Source organism: Lampetra fluviatilis (assembly GCF_964198595.1).
Source record: "Lampetra fluviatilis chromosome 45 unlocalized genomic scaffold, kcLamFluv1.1 SUPER_45_unloc_1, whole genome shotgun sequence".
Classification (NCBI taxonomy): Eukaryota; Metazoa; Chordata; class Hyperoartia; order Petromyzontiformes; family Petromyzontidae; genus Lampetra; species Lampetra fluviatilis.
Window position 1 is genome coordinate 1,328,142 of NW_027620425.1, and position 18,023 is coordinate 1,346,164.

Sequence of the window (18,023 nt, forward strand, 5' to 3'; positions counted from 1 at the left end):
GCGTTTGTCTCACTTGATGACGGTTGCTTTTGTTGCGATCTAAACGTCGTGATCTATTAATTTTCTACCTACGTGACTTTACCGAAAGAACCTAAGAGTATGGATCCCTGCAGTCACGAAAACTTCAAATAAAGATTGTAATTAATTAATTTATTTTTGGCGACTCCATCCCCACCGCGCACACAAACGCCGTGATCATTCTGTTGTCACGTTGTTTATAACTGCGGCATTCGTCCAAGCGCAGCGAGGACGAATGCCGCAGTCATAAACAAACCTTTGAAACTTTGATTGGCGCATCGCGTAGAGCTCGCCGAGAGGAGGGATAGACTGCCTTCAACGGACATAAAATGAAGTCGCAAACGCAGTTCACGCGAGAGTCGGGGGCTTATGGGACCCCGGAGATACGCCCCAAGCTTTGTCGCTCCCCCAGCCCTACTCTGCCTTCCTCCATCAGCTCAACTGTCCGGCCACCAGACCTCTGCTCCCCTACCACCCTCCACTTACCCTCGTCCATGCCCATTTCGCAACTTCACGTTGCACCCATCGGACACCCTCAACTCACCATCACACTCCACCTTATTCCGCCTTACCTACCCCTGCAACATCAGCAGCTCCATTCCCAGTCCCTGTCCCTCCATAGTATTGTGTATAGTAGTGTAGTGTGTAGTGTATAGTGTAGTGTATAGTAGTGTAGTGTATAGTAGTGGAGTGTATAGTAGTGGAGTGTATAGTATTGGAGTGTATAGTAGTGTAGTAGTGTATAGTAGTGTAGTAGTGTATAGTAGTGTAGTGTGTAGTGTTGTTCATAGTAGTGTATTTTATAGTCTAGCATGAAAAATAAGAATAGCTTTTACCCTTCCTGGCAATAAAACGGGTGTTAAGATGTTCAACACCCGTTTTATTGCCAGAAATTGTAAAAACCTATTCTTTTTTTTTCAAACTTTGCTGCTCGAGGGTGGATGGGGGATTGAGGTGCCGCCCGGCCTCACGGGCAGAGTGCAGGGACGCCTGCTGCAGGTAGGGAAGGGTTATGATGTGGGCTCGCAGGTAGATTTCAAGGATGCCAGTTGCAGGTGATGAAGTGCTGGGGTTTTGGCAACAACTGTCCCACTTTGTAACTGCTCACCCCGAGCTATACGTGTGGCATTGCCCTTGTACTGTTCGCCTTTTGGCGTTCTCTGGTCTGACACTGGTGAACGATGCCATAAAGAAGGATGTCTCTGGTGCAGGCCAATCAGTTTCAAAGGCAATGCCATATATTAATTATCAGAGCCATGTTTGTTTGCAAGTTCACCACAAGTAATGTGTGTGGTTAATGCGAACTTTATTCCTTGCAAAATGTTTCTATCCGGTGTTTGAACACCTTAACACAACTGTTTTATTGCAAAAAAGGGGTAAAATATATTATTATTATTTTTTCATACTTTGATACCGGCAAAAAGGTCCCATTTTATAGTGTAGTAGTGTATGGTAGTGTATCGTGTAGTAGTGTGTAGTAGTGTAAAGTAGTGTAGTGTATAGTAGTGTGTATCGTAGTGTATAGTGTAGTTATGTACAGTATTGTATAGTGTAGTAGTGTGTAGTAGTGTAGTATATAGTAGTGTGCAGCGTAGTGTATAGTGTAGTCGTGTATAGCAATATATTGTGCTGTAGTGTGTAGCGTAGTGTATAGTGTAGTAGTGTGTAGTAATGTATAATGTAGTAATGTATAGTTCTGGTAGTGCTGGGGTCTGTCGCCAGGGAAAAGGACCGCCACTCCTCAACACGCTGCTACCGCCGCGACCCTTGCCAGGACAAGCGAACTGAGAAATGAATGAACGAGCATTCGTTATTGGCCAATCGGGGAGAGGGGTAGGATTTGAGTGTTGGGGAAGGGAAGGGATGGGCACACGAAATGCTCCTTTCCTCGCCCCGATGGTGCCAGGTTGTTGATGGAATTGTCGGCGACATGTCGCGGTGCTCTAATTGTAAAAATGTTGTCGTGGTGGGTTTACTCTCTCACACAACACAGCTGGTTTAGTGCTGTACTAGCATAATACACTATACACTACACAACTATACACTACACTACTATACACTACTATACTATACAATACACTACTACACACTCTACTACTACACACTACACTATACACGACTATACACTACACTACTATACACTCTCTTGTTCGTCCATCATAGTTGATGATGACCATGGCACGTTTGTCATTTTGTTGGGTTTTGATGAGTGCGCAGATGGCTGAACAGGAAAATCCGAGCCCGGAATTATCTGTGGCACACTGGACAGGTCAGGGAGGATGTAGAGCTCTGAAGTGAAGCCACCAGTCCTTCCTTGGTAGATTTGCGCTGCTGCCTCTTCAATATAGCACAGGAGCTTCACTACTATACATTACACTACTACACACTACACTATACACTACACTATTATACAATGCACTATACACTACTACACAATACACTATACACTACACTATTATACAATGCACTATACACTACCATACACTACACTATAAAATACACACTACCTGTAATTGTAAATGTGTGTAGTGAGGTTTAACGCTCCAACACACAACCGCTTTAGTGCTGCATCAATAACTAGTTGGCCACCACGTTTTGTGGTGACGCGACAACACAACCCTCGCTGGCGATTGGACCATGTCGGATGGTGGTGGTGGCGGATTTAACGACACACACAAACACATCACATTAATACATTGACGCGTATTGTAACCCGACTCCCCCAAAAAAAAACTTTGTTGTGGATAAATATTACGTTGACGAATGTCTCTCTCTCTGTCTTGAGTCCTGGGGGCTTATGCCGTGGTAGCGAACAAGGAGGCCCTAACCCAATCAACTTTTATTTTCGATAATAAAACTCAAATAAATCCGTAAACTAATTATGTATCTCTCCCTTCTTGCCTCCCTATTGAATTTATAACGGTAGCCAAATTCTCGAAACTCATTGAGATGCATAGAAACACTCAGAGACCCACAGATTGAACAATTTATTTATTTGTATTTTACCAGGTAAGGCCCCACTGGTCAGAAGCGACCCTGGCCATAGCAGCTCAACCAAGTGGCTGATGATATCATCATCACGGTGTGGAAATTTATAGCAGCGAAATATTCTAAACACGTGGTGATGTTAATTCTAAATCTGAAAGGGAAAAACAACTGAAGAGGAAACAGAGACAAATCCAAGCGACCACGGAGAGAGACGCAAACTCCAAATATACAGCAGGAGTCGGCATCGGGATCGAACCCACGACCTCCTGTAGACCAGGCGAGGGAGTTAACATCTCCTAGCCACTGTGATGATGATGAGAGAGACACGGAAACTCCAAATATAAACCAGCAGGCATCGTCAGGGTCGGGATCGAACCCACGACTTCCTGTAAACCAGGCGAGGGAGTTAAAATCTCACCACCGTGATGATGATGAGAGAGAGAGAGAGACGCAAACTACAAATATACAGCAGACATAAGGGTCGGGATCGAACCCACGACCTCCTACATACCAGGCGATGTAGTTAACATCTTGGTGCCACGGGTACCTATATATGTAATAAATAGTAATTTAATATACAAAAAAAATGTCCCACTCACCAGAACTATTAGCAGTCGGGATTTCGCGTCGTTAAGGAGTCCCATTCTGATGAGCGTGCCTTGAATCAACCCCAACGCACCCCTTGGGCTGGTACGAGCGAGGTGTGCGCGTGTGGCGGTAACGCGACGGATATTCCTACGCCTTCACGATCTCCAAGAAACTCGATTAATCTACGGGGCTGCCTTCCCTCTCTCCCTCCCCACTTTCCCTTTCCCCCTTTGTTACATCAACACGAAAAACAACCCCGCAACCGTTCAGTAAGGTGACTTAAACGACACGGCTCCCGGGTCTGTGTGTGTGTGTGTGTCGGGTCGGGTAGCGTGGAGTCAGAATAATTTGTGTGGGTTTCCTGGCACCCACGGGTACGACCAACCCTGGGAGGGTAAGGACCTTTGGCCAGTGGGAGCGGCTGATCAGAGGAAATTACAGAACGGGAGGTGCCCTTTGCCCCATAGGCAGGTTACTCAACTTGAATGTAACAGGCAGTTTAACACTCAGCAGGAGGCTTTGTCGCGACCAATGTAATCCATAGTATAGGTTTATTTTTTATTGGGTTAGATTGTGTAAATATAAATGTGGTGTTGAACCCACCACCACCCGACATGGTCAATTAGTTAGAGGGTTTGTCACGTAAACTGAACGTGCCAATTCGTCACTAGCACAGCACACCGGTTCTGTGTTGGAGAGTAAATCCACTACAACATTCACAATTTGAGTACTCTGCCAACTCGCTGCGTTTTAGCCGCTCGTTGTTGTGAGCGCCGCTCCTCTGCCCCCCGTTGTTGTTGCTGCTGGAAGACGGCCGCCTCCAACTGTCCAGTAGCAGCGTCCTCAACGTGCACCTAGCCTGGCACTGCCCAGTGTCGTCACTTACGAGCCTCCTCCATGGAGGCAGAGATTGACACCGCTGGTACAAATCTATAAACGAATTACTAAAGTATTATTATTTTACCAGTTAAGGCCCACTGACCTATGTAGTAGCTCTTTTTCAAAAGCGGCCTGGCCATAAGTGATAGCTCAACCATCATCATCACGTGGAAATGTATAGTAGTAGCCAAAACACCCTAAGAAGCGTGTCGTTGATTCTAAATGTGGAGGGAAAACACGGAGAACCTGGAGAAAAAGGCACGCGACCACGGGGAAAGAGAGACGCAGGCTCCAAATATACAGCAGCAGTAGGCGTCAGTCGGGTTCGAACCGACGACCTCCTGTATACCAGGTGAGGTAGTTAACATGTCCTATCCACCGTGGTGATGATGATGAGAGAGCGAGACACACAGACTCCAATGATACAGCAGGCATCATCAGAGTTGGGATCGAACCCACGACCTCCTGCATACCAGGCGAGGTAGTCAACATCTCGTCACAACAGGACGCACGAGAGGGAGCATCACGAGAGAGGCCCTCCAGTCGGCATTTTTGGGTCTCCTCTTCCACGCTGCGCCAACGACGTTGTAAGAGGCGGGGGTACCCAAACCTCAGACCACCGTGCGGGGGCGCGGACCTGTAACGCAACTTTAATGGTTTTACAACACTGCCGTGCCTAGCAAACCCCGCGAGCTCTCTTTCTCTCTCTCCCTCTTGTGTGAGTTCACAACGCATCGATCACTGCCCTCTGGCTCAAAGGTCGCCGACGAGGCACAAGACGACGACGATGACGGAGACCATTTTGGCCATTCTGTCAGCTCTCTCTTCAGTCGGCGCCGCTTAAGCGACCTCACGGGGAGTGTCCCAGAGCAGCTTGGCACGACCGACAGCAAAGAAGCCGCAGCGCAGAGGAAGAAAAATCACCGACGTGGGGCTGGCGGGCGTAAAAAATGAATATTCCGTCGTGTTTCATCGCCCTTCAATTGTTCACGACTCTGGTGAGTGAACTTACGCACGGCGCCTTCGCAAACCGGAGGACGCCTGGTGTGGTCTGGGACTGTTGTTGTCTTGGTGTGGTCTGCGACTGTTGTTGTTGTCTTGGTGTGGTCTGCGACTGTTGTGTTGCCTTGCCCCAAGCTTGCATTTAGTGTTGATAAACCGCCACTAATTTATGTCTAGTAGACTCTCGTTTCTTCGCGCGAATTTTCCCCAGATGTCTATGTCAAGAAACAATAATTTAGGGTTATAAATTATTTTTAAGCTTCTCTGCCATGTCAAAGTTTAAAAAAGTAAAAACTCACAATTTGAATGACCGGATAAGTCGCTCACAATGAAGCACAACTGATGACGATTTCAATTGTTACTCTTTCGATTGAAAATGTTCGACCGATGGATGATGCACATTCTCAGTGATAATATCAATTTCCTGTCACCCACCCAGCAGAAGATTCGGCCCCCTAAGTCGATGATAGCAGAGCCACAGCCAATCAACATCAATCAAACTCAGCCACACTAAGTGGATGATAGAGTGACAGCCAATCAACGTCAATCAAACTCAGCCCACTAATTGGATGCTAGCGGAGCCACAGGCAATTATCATCATTCAATCTCAGCCCACTGAGTGAATGATTGCAGAGCCATAGCTAATCGATATATGGGGCATCCTGGTGGTATTTATGAAGATGTTGACTACCTAGCCGGGTATGCAAGAGGCCATGGGTTCGATCCCGACCCTGACATCACGGTGGCTAGGAGATGTTAACTATCTCGCCGGGTATAGACGATGTTGTGGGGTTGATCCCAGACCCTAACGCCTTGCTGCTGTATATTTGGAATCTCTCTCCCCGTGGTCGCGTGGATTTCTCTACAGGGTCCTCCAGTTTATCCCTGCCACATTTAGAATCAACATCACCACGCGTTCCGAGTCTTTGTTTGCTGCTATAAATTCCTAAGTGACGATTATATCAGCCACTTCGTAGAGCTGCGATCATTTGTGATGGCGAGGGTCGCTTCTTAAAAAGAGTTACACAGCTCAGTGGTACGTAAAATCGTTAAGTTTATGGGTCTCTATGGATCTCTGTGTGTCTCTGTGCACTTCTATGTGCCCCTATGGTTCTCTATGTGCCTCTCTGGGTCACTAAGTATCTCCATGAATCTCTATGCGTCTACATTTTTTTGCTGCCGCTATAAATGTCCACACTAATTGGTTGAGCTGCTATAATTGGATGTAGTGGCCAAGGGTCGCCTCTGAACAAACATAGCAGTTGAGTGGTGGCAGCCTTACACATGGTTAAATAAATCCATATGTTGTTTAGTTTATGATTCTCTAAGAATATCAATATCTATGGATTCACCACTTTCTCATTTTCCGTTGTGCATTTTTGGTCCAAATTTTTTTTCTTTGGAATTTGAAATCGACGTAGTTTTCGTTTAAATGGCTCAGAGTGTGTTTTTTTTTACATTTCCTGTTGTCTGCAGATACTTCCCTCTGAAAGTGTGACGATCAGCAACGTTCTACGAGAGGTAAGGTGCAAACATACATGTGTGGCCACCAGGAATATTGTAGGGCTCGTCAATAGCCCCCCAGCATCTCGCAGCGCCCTAGATGACTTTTCAAGTGGGACGATTCACGTGAACATTACATCCAACTCAGCAATTACACCCTTTCCCATCCACCCCACTGTGTGCGGCGTTTTTTGAAGTGGGGTAGGCAGGGTTATCGCCAATTCTAGTACTCGCCATTAGCTACGAAGTGACGGTGACGTCACCATGGCGCCTGTGCCAGGCCAGATGCACTTTGAGGCCACGGGAAGTGTCAAAGGCTCGCTGCTGACAGGAGGTCTCGGGAGAGACCCAGCAGGTGCCATGGGTTGGCTGACTGAAATGACCGGTAGATGTACCACCAGCTGTGCCCCCTACTGTGCCAGGCTAGGTGCAGGAGGTCACGGACAGATCCAGCAGGTGCTATGGGTTGGCTGACTGAGATGACTGGGCGATGCACCACTAGCTGTACCCCCTACTGTGCCAACTTGCAGCACTTTATCCGCCCAGCGCTCGACTCGTTGTTGTGAGCGTCGCTCCTGTGCCCTCAGTTATAGCACACACTTAAACACACAAACACACACACATGTACAGCCTTCAAAAACAAAGATTCACCCATTTGAGGCTGGGTCGACCTAGAGGAACCCCTCAGCCCCCGGGTTGTAGATCCTCGTCCTGTAACTCGATGACACGGGCGAAGGCAGAATGAATAACGTGAAGTGGAGCGTGCGCAGTGTGGCTGGGAGGTCTGCGGTTTGTCCCCACCCAAAGCGGCCCCTGTTGGCAGACGAATTCACGGTGGGCGAGGATGCTGAGAATTGAGGCGTCCCCGTGGTGGAAAGGGACGTCGTGGGTTCGATGCCGACACTGACACCACGGTGGCTAGGAGATGTTAACTACCTAGCGGGGTATGCAAGAGGTTGTGGGTTTGATCCCAGATCCTCTTGGTCTATATTCGATTCTATGGGTCTCTCTGTATCTCTGTGGGTATCTATATATCTCTATGGGTCTCTGTTGGTCTCTACGTATCTCTGTGGGACTATATGTATCTCTACGGTTATCTCTGTCTCTGTCGGTCTCTATGTATTTATATATATCTATATGGATCTCTATGTCTCTATGAGTCTCTGTGTCTCTGTGGGTCTATATGTATCCCTAAGGGTCTCTGTGCCTCTGTGGGTCTCTATGTATCTTTATAGGCCTCTATGGATCTCTATTTGCCTATATGGGTCGTTGTGGGTTTCTATAGGTCTCTATGTATATATCTGTGTCTCTACGCAACTCTATGCGTTTAGAGTATTAGGCGGCTGCTATAAATGTTCACACATTGATGGTGACATCAGCCACTTCGTTAAGTTGCTATCATCATTTGTGATGGTCAGGGTCGCTTCTGAACAAAATAGCCACTACACAGCAGCTCAGTTGGGTCTCGTTACAACTAGTAACATAAATTACTTTGGGTGTTACATTTTCCTCGTATTGAATGTTTTTTTTCTCCACGCAGGTTATCAAAGGCAGATGTAACGAAACGACGCACTACTTGTCAAGAAGTGGCATCTGTTGTGAGCTCTGCCAAGCAGGTAATGCGCACAGACCGAAAGGCCTGACTCAAATACCATCATTGAAAGTTTTTAATGTGGGCACGTTGAACTTATTTCGCACCGCACGTAGCCAACTGTGGCTAATCGGAGGTGCAGTTTTGAGTCGATAGGCAGTGTTTAATATATATGGGTAGTGTTAGTCTATGGGCATTGTTGAATCTATATGGGTAGTATTAGTCTATGGCAGTGTATATGTTGAACTTATTCGCAACGTGCGTAGCCAACCATGGCTAATAGGAGGTACGGGATGAAAGACAACGACACTGAACACAACAACAACAACACTGAACACAACAAACATTGGACATAACAACAACACTGAACACAACAACAACAACAACACTGAACACAACAACAAAAACAAGCAGCAGTTCTAAACGAAATGACGTTTCAATCTGGATGATTAAATGGTGAATTTCATCACTCCGAGTTACCAGATTCGAGTTAACACTTTACGTGAATTGAGCACGGGGTTGGCAAACATAAAAAATGTTGAAGGAAAACACTCAAATTAGTGCAGAAATACAATCGTTTGAGCTGCGTAGTGGTGGTGGTTGTTGGTTAGCTGCTCGTGAAGGACGCTGCTGCTGGGCAGTTGGAGGCAGTCGCCCTCCAGCAACAACGGAGGGCAGAGGAGCGATGCTCACAACAAGGAGCGGAGTGAACAGGTGGCTAAAACGCAACAAGTTGGCAACAGTAGGGGGGTACAACTGGTGGGGCATCTACCGGTCATTTCAGTCGGCCAACCCATGGCACCATCTGGGTCTGTCCCGTGACCTCCTATCAGCAGTGAGCCTTCGACCTAAAAGTGCACCTGGCCTGGCACAGGCGCCGTGGTGACGTCACCGGCACTTAGTTGTGAATGGCGGCGGCTGTATTGGTATTGGTTGGGAGAGCAACGTGAGTGGAGCAATCAGTGAGCGAGCGATTTCTGGATTAGAGGTGTCCGTGCGCTCACCGCTACGCCACGCCCGACATTGTCTAGTTTTGATTCGGGAAACAACAACGAATGACAACGACCATTGTTTTGTACTCGTGATGAAATGCCAAGGAAATACAGTTGCAGGTTACTTGTCAAGACATCGGTGTCCCTGCAAATCGAGGGATGACAATGATTTTGGAAGCGAGGAGTGGGGAACTGTAAATGTAGAGGCATGTGGGGACCTTCGACCGGGTTTATGGAGGGTTGCATTAAATGGAGGCAGAGCAATAACTGCAATCTATTGCACTTTGAAACAATCAGTACTCTGCTCTTGTAAACTTTTACTACTGCTCATGAATAGAGGATTTTGGGTTAGATCACGTACATGTAAATGTGTGTCGTTACACCTGCCACCACCCGACACACCCAATCAGTGAGGAGTTTTGTGTCACGTAAACTGGACGTGGTGCCAATTACTGGCACAGCACTAACCCGGTTGTATGTTGGAGAGAAAACCCAACTACAGCATTTACAATTATAGTGTAGTATATAGTAGTGTATAGTGTAGTGTTTAGTGGAGTGTATAGTAGTGTAATGTGTAGAAGTGTAGTATATAGTAGTGTAGTGTGTATTGTATAATATTGTAGTGTACAGTGTATAGTAGTGGATGGGCAGTCCTCGGATTATTAATCTAATTCTTTCCTGAGATCCGTTCGTAAGTGGAATGGTTCGCGAGTCTGAAACACAGCAAGGCGGTGAAGGGCAACAAACACCAAAACCTTTTTATTTGTATTCTCATTCAGTCGGTGCGTCTGTTTCCCTCCTCAAACTCACACACCCCTTTGCTGCCAACTTGCAGGTGGCAAGAAGGTGATGGATTGCGAACCAAACATCGGCACGTTTTGCACGAGTTGCGAGCCAGGAGAAGACTACACGGACGAACCGAACAGCTCCAACGAGTGCAAGAAGTGCACTGTTTGCAACGTGAATTGTAAGAGGGCTGGGTGGTTGTTTGTGGACACGACGTGATGGACGGGACGGGTTTGGAGGAATCGGGGGGTGTCCAGGATTCATGCACCGCTCGCGATACAAAGTCAAATCTCGCCACTGTTGGTGCCATTGCAGCAAGGGAGATATTAACTACCTCGCCTGGTATATTTGTAGTTGACATGTCTCTCTTTCTCATCATCATCACAGTGGCTAGGAGATGTTAACTACCTCGCCTGGTACGCAGAAGGTCCTGGGTTTGCTCCCAACCCTGACGATGCCTGCTGCTGCACATTTGGAGTTTGCGTCGCTCTGCATTACCGTGCGTCCGAAAACGCTCTTTTCTGTATGTCCGCGTACGCGAGCAGCTCTGCTGCATTTGCAGACGCTGCCCAAATGTACTACCCACGTGAGGTGGTGGTGGTGTTGTTTTGCAGTCGCGTACACCGTGAGCAGATGCACCACCAGGCAGGACACTCGCTGTCGCTGTAAAGACGGCTTCCAGAGAGCTGCCCCGTCGGAACCCTGCACGAACGCAAAGGGAGATGCAGGTTCGGACGACCAGTCGCCGCACCCACGCGGCTCTAACGCGCTCACAATCGACGCTGGCGGGTCGGGGAGAGTAAGGGGGACACGCACGGGGATCGAGAAAGCTGTGCTGGATTGCTGGAAAGATGAACGACGATCGTGATGAGAAGTGTAGTGTACAGTTTAGTGTTAAGTTTAGTGTATAGTGTAGTGTATAGTAGTGTAGTGTATAGTGTAGTGTATAGTGGTGTAGTGTACAGTGGTGTAGTGTATAGTGTAGTGTAAAGGAGTGCAGTGTATAGTGTAGTGCATAGGAGTGTAGTGGAGGGTGTAGTGTATAGAAGTGTAGTATACAGTGTAGTGTATAGTGTCAAGTAGTATATATAGTGTAGTGTATTATGCCGTGTAGTGTATAGTGTAGTGTATAGTGGAATGTATAATATAGTAGTGTAGCAAAGTAGTGATGTGTAGTGCATAGTCGTGCAGTGTACAGTAGAACCTCTGGTCACGACCATAATTCGTTCCATAACTTTGGTCGCAACCCAATTTAGTCTTGACTCGAACCTAATTTCCCCATTGGATTGTATGTAAATACGATTAATCCGTTCCAGACTCCTACGAACTGTATATAATATTGTTTTTAAAAGATTTTTAAGCACAAAAATAGTAATTATGCCATAGAATTCACAGTGTAATAGTAAAGTAAATGTAAAAACATTGAATAACACTGAGAAAACCTTGAACAACAGAGAAAACTAACATTGCCGCGTCAAGGTTTAGAATCGTTCATCAAGATGATTATTTTGTCTGCTGCATCAGTCGGTCGATTCTGAGAGAGAGAGAGAATATTCGTATGAGTAATTGATGTTTCTATTGAAAGTAAGTTAACAGTAATATTTGGGTACAGTATTGTTTTTGGAAGCATTCACCGTAATATCGTATGAACGTTTACTTCACCGCATCATCATATGAATGATGCGAGAAGAGGTTAACGGGTTCTTATGTTAGCGATTTACGTACTCAGTGCTTTCGCTCTCTAAATTACGGCTTGAATGAGAGGGGAGGAGTATGACTACACTCACAAAATTAATATCTTACGAAGCGAGACTGACTGAGCAAGCGGCCACACGTGGGTCACTGTTGTTTGTAAACAAACAACAGGAAATTTGGCGCTTACAAAAAAAATGGCGCGGAAGGGGAAATCGGCCGCGGCCGTGTTTGATCGCCACCCGAGTTTGTGTTCGTGACCAGATTAAAAAAAAATTGTGAAGTTTTTGGTCGGAACCCGATTTGGTCGTGGTCAGAAGCGTTCGTGACCAGAGGTTCTACTGTATAGTGTCGTGTATAATAGAGTAGGGGCTTGCACGAGGAGGGATCCGAGGAGCTATGAAGCTCTTTGTTCACAGACGTCCCGGTGAGGCGCACGCGGTGAGCGAGTTACAGGAACGAGCACACAAACACACGATAGGGGTGCAGGCCAGAGGACAGTCCCAGTCCACACCAAGACATCAACAACAGTCTCAGATCACACCAAGACATCAACAGTACCCTCGATAAAATTGCACATTCGAATGTAACTATCGGTGATGTTCGCGTGGCCAATGATCAGCGTTACAAATCAGATTTGCCAATGCGATTTGGAGCATCATGGGACCTCCCTTGCCAGTACCAAAATCTAAGAAGAGGTTTTAATCTTTCTGGCAGTAAAACAGGAGGAGTGTTAAGATGTTAAAACATGTGGCCCAATAAGTTTTAAAGACAATAAGTACATTACCACAGCATGTTTTTGTTTGCATGCTCACCACAAGTATATTTCGTTAATACAGTAACTTGACTCCTTGCATAAGGTTTCTGTTTGGTGTTTTGACATCTTAACACCTGTTTTATTGCCAAAAAGGGTAAAACCTATTCTGCGATTTGTAGCGTTGATCATCGGTTGCGTATGTCGGTTTTAGAGCAGGACACAACAAATAACCTTCGTGTTGCAAGTGCTAAGTGTGAAGGCCTACCACCCATACCCCTACCCCCAATTCGTTGCCATCTCTCGCGATCTACCAACAACAGCAGCTGCTCAATTCTAAGTGGCAGTGACGTACCCACTGCGCCTGTGCCAGGCTAGGTGCACTCTTCGGGCCACGTGAGGTGTCGAAGTCTCCCGTGACCTCGTTGCTAAGTAAGAGAGAAACTGATGGCAATCGCACCGTGACAATTCACTGCACCAGTGGTGGTTCTTAGCCTGGGGGGTTGGGGAGGTGGCAGGACATGGCCAGATTTTTTTTTTGAATGTGAATCATCGAAACACAAATTAAGCACGGGGCACGTTAGGTTACAACTTACTTTGTTTCGTGAAATTCTATGTATTTATTACACTACACTCTACACTACACTATGCACTACACTACTACACAACTACACTACTATACAAGTACACTACTACACTACTATTCACTAAACACTACACACTACACTACACACTTTACTATTATACACTACACTAAACACTACAATATATACTATACTATACAACTACACTACTATACAACTACACTACTATACAATTACAAAACTACAATACTACACAACTTGACATTATACACGACACACCAGACGACTATACAATACTATACACTAAACTGCACACTACACGACACACGACACTACTATACACTACACACACTGCACACATACTACACTATACACACTACTTTACACTACACTCCTATACATGACTATACACTCCACTATACACGACGCTACTATATGTGTACGATCCTCAGACGTTGCTGGATTAATCGCCGGTGCTCTCATCGGTGTTGTCATCAGTACTGTCGTGCTCTTCATTCTACTTGTGGTGACCGTGGGCCTCCTTCTCTACAGAATCCGCCATAAACGCTTCCCCTGGGGTAAGTCGCGGTGGCTAGGATGATGTTGACTCCCTCGCCCGGTATGCAGGAGGTCGTTGGTTCAATGCAGGACCCTGACGATGCCTGCTGCTGTATATTTAGAGTTTGCATGTCTCTCTGTCATCATCATCATCACGGTGTAGTGTAATGTATATTAGTATACTGTATAGTAGTGTAGCGTATAGTAGTATATGGTATAGTGTAGTGTATAGTGTAGTATATTACTACTTAAGCCCGCCAGTGCGTTGGAGAGTAAATCCACAATATTTACAATTTCAGTACCGTCCTCCTTGAGTGGGAGTAATATTACACTTAAAATGTACCTTTTAAGCCATATGAAGAAGAGAATAGCATGATAATCATCGTCATCATCAACATAAGCCCATCACGACAGGTATATATGATGTAATGTATAATCCTCAAGCATGTATATGTTAAAAAGTTCAATAATGTATTTTTCTCTCTTATATAGGAAGAAATCCTGTTACAAGTGAGAACATAGCTTTGAATAATGAAGAGCGTTTGAATGTAAGTCATTCCACCTCGCCAAGTCTGTGAGCTGACCAAAAATCACTCCTGTTATTGGTGTCACTGCTGAATGAGAACCTCGGCAGACCGCGTGAGTCCCCAGGGTTATTTGTCCGTCCTGTATCTCGATGGTCAGTGTGGGTCGGTGAAGCATTAGGCGTAGCGGCACTCATAATTATAATCTGCAGCAACCGGTCCGTGTTGACGCTCCAACGAGGTCCCTCGGATCTTCAGACTTCTTTCTAAGGAATGAGGTCGAGGCTCTGATCCTGGGGTGATTGGGCTGAGTGAGTGTGTGTGGTTGAGTGGGTGGATGGTTGAGTGACTGGGTGAGTGTTGTGGGTCAGCGAGTGAGTGGTTGAGTGAGTGGGTGAGTGAGTGGGTTAGTTAGTAAGTGAATGGGTGTGTGGTTGAGTGGTTGAGTGAGTGAGTGAATGGTTGAGTGAGTGCGTGATTGGGTTAGTTTGTGAGTGAATGGGTGTGTGGTTGAGTGGTTGAGTGAGTGAATGGTTGAGTGAGTGCGTAAGTGAGTGGGTTAGTTTGTGAGTGAATGGGTGTGTGGTTGAGTGGTTGAGTGAGTGAATGGTTGAGTGAGTGCGTAAGTGAGTGGGTTAGTTTGTGAGTGAATGGGTGTGTGGTTGAGTGGTTGAGTGAGTGAGTGGCTGAGTGGGTAAATCAGGATTTACCCACCTAATTCTGGCCATCTACCCTGCATGTTCTGTATGTTTCCTGTTTTCCATACACGGTGTTGCATCGGGATTTATGGAGTAAATGCGCCACTTCATGTGTAGTGTTAATACTCACACGATTCTGGGGTCAAAACACCCACGGGATCCCAGGTTACTGTTAAAGATGACGTCACGGACGAAGGGAAAGAGGAGGCGGGGCGTGAGAGAGAGGGAACGCCCACGAGGGAAGTGGGGACGTCACCGCATGAGGCGCGGCGATGGGGGGCGTCTTTCCGGCGGAGTTTGGAGGTGAGTGGTCCGCACCTGGCGTGAGCTCGTGTGGAAAACAAAGAGGTGCTGGTGTCGTCTCAACATTCGTCTGGTGGACTTATTACACGTGGAATGTATTATCATTGCCTACTTTTAAAAGGCAGTTAGCCTTCGTTGTTCATTCCTTTAATATCCAATAAAAAAACATGTTTAGCTAAAACGTACGGTTGTATGTTCGTGTATAATCAAAGTACACGTCATATTTTCACGCGAGCATCTTTCCTGTCACGGTGTGTTCAGTGATAATGGAGCTATGCCACGCAAGTGGCAGCTGATCACTTTGTGTGTTTGACCGGTGGTTCTCGAAACTGGTAATAAAAAACAGCCTGCCATGCGGTAGCTACAACACACAGCAGCAATGTAAGATCAACGTTTACCAAAACGTTTGGAACCAAAAACTAATCCTTCAAAAGAATGTTTACATATGAACCTTACGGCGGGACCCCGGGGTCCCATAAGCCCCCGGCTCTCTCATAAACTGCGTTGCGACGTAATTTTATGTCTGTTGAAGGCAAACGATACGGCAATCTATTCCTCTCGATGAGCTCTACACGATGTGCCAATTAAAGGTTAAAAGTTTTGTTTATGACTACGGCAATTTTAAATTTCGAGGTTACTACTGCATGTAGAATGCATATTAATTTTGAAGTGCCTTGATTGCAATTGAAAAGTTTCTATTTTTTGTTTGTTATCATTTACTCCCCCCCCCCCCTTTTCATATACTTGCAGCCGTTGAGAGATTCTCTGCGCAGTAATGTCTCCAGTCATGATGAAGTGAATGTAAGTCATTCCACGTTACTAAGTCTATCCTACTCTCTTGTTGTGTTTTTCATTATGGCGGTAAGCGCGCAAGCCCTAACACAACGGGTCCATGGTTTTCTGGAGGAAGCTGGGGGGGAAGCTGGGGGGGACAGGGGAGGGGTGGAGGGGGAGTTTAGGTGCTTGAAGTGTTGTCTAGGTGTGGGGAAGGAATTCTCGGTGTCCACCCTTGAAGTTGTTTTCTGATGGTGGTGTAGAGTGGTTGCTGTTATATATATGGAGGGGGGGGGGTGTAGAAATTGTCCAGCATTCTAGGGGGAGATCAGTTGTGGAGAGAGTGGAGAGGTTTTCTGTACCTGGGCATTCCATGGCTGTACCGGAGGAATTCCCATCTGGTAAAGGTAAAATGGGAGGCTGATCGATGCTCGGGTGCAGTCGAGGGGTGGCTCCTTATTGGTCAGCCGTGTTGTGAGAGATGATGATCTGACGATTGCTGCTCACTCACTTGACGTGCCTTTACTCTAACAGAGCGCAGAGGATTTCATCAGTCAAATGATCGCATATGACAAAAAATACAATTGGAAGGACGTCGAGAGGGAGTTGTCAGAATTGCGAGAGTGGATCGGCAAAACTCCCTCCCTTTTCCTGCACGAGCTTAAGAGGAGAAATGTGGTTACGGAACAGGAGTACTGGAGGGCGTTTACAATTCCCGACGCCACCAAGCGCGCGGACTCAATCCTGTTGCCCGTCATGAGACGAGGGGACAGAAAACGCCGAGAGCTGCTGGAGATACTCGATAAACAGCGGAGCAGGGAACGAAATTTCCTGGACATGCTGAAGACGAGCCGTGCGTACACTTTACACACTCGTCAGCGTTGCAATCCATGAAACGGAGCCTTTTTTTTCTTTTCCGGCCAGAGGACTTAATAATAATACGTTTTAATAAAGCTACATTTACGCGAATTATGTCTCCACAGCACTTTACAAATCCTATTATATATATCAATTACCGATCATATGAACTACCTTAGAAAGTTAAATAATAGTAATAAAATACATAAATGTTACCAAAATTAAAGAGACACAAACAACAACGACAAAAAAGTAATCACAACAGAGAAATTAGTCCACTAAGTCTCAGCATCGCAGTCCCACAGTCCAAACGTCTCACTCAGGCAGGAAAACCTTTAAAGGCGGGGCAATGGGGAAGTGGCCAAAAATAGTTGACTAATTTAGGCCGATCTCAGTGGACACTGGATACATATCATACTTATCACCTTTACATCATCATTAGCCAAGGTCAATCCACTGTTGGATGAAGACCTCCCCAAGCCTCCAATACCTATCACGACCCTGCTATGCAACGATTCACTTAGCACTCGCACGTGAGCTGATTTAATCGCCGGCAATAGCTCCATGCGTATATAAACATACATCCGCAATTCGATGTAGCTTCGGGAAATGCAATAGTTTGAATACATTTATGAAAAAGTAAGCGTAGTATTCCTCAATTGTCTGATTGCATTCCGGGGAGCCTCGGGAATCAATGTTCGAACAACACGGCACGGCACCACGTGCTCCGATGCTGCCGCAGTGTAATGGTTTGGTACACGACGAGGCAATACCGCTGGCTACAGCACAATGAGTGATCACCGGTAGTTGAGTAAACTAAACTAAAACTTTTTTAAGCGAAGCTATTTAATTTTACTGGATGAAGCCCTCTGAGCTGCTATGTAGTAGTTCTTTTTCAGAAACGACCTGGCCACAAATAACAGCTCAAGGA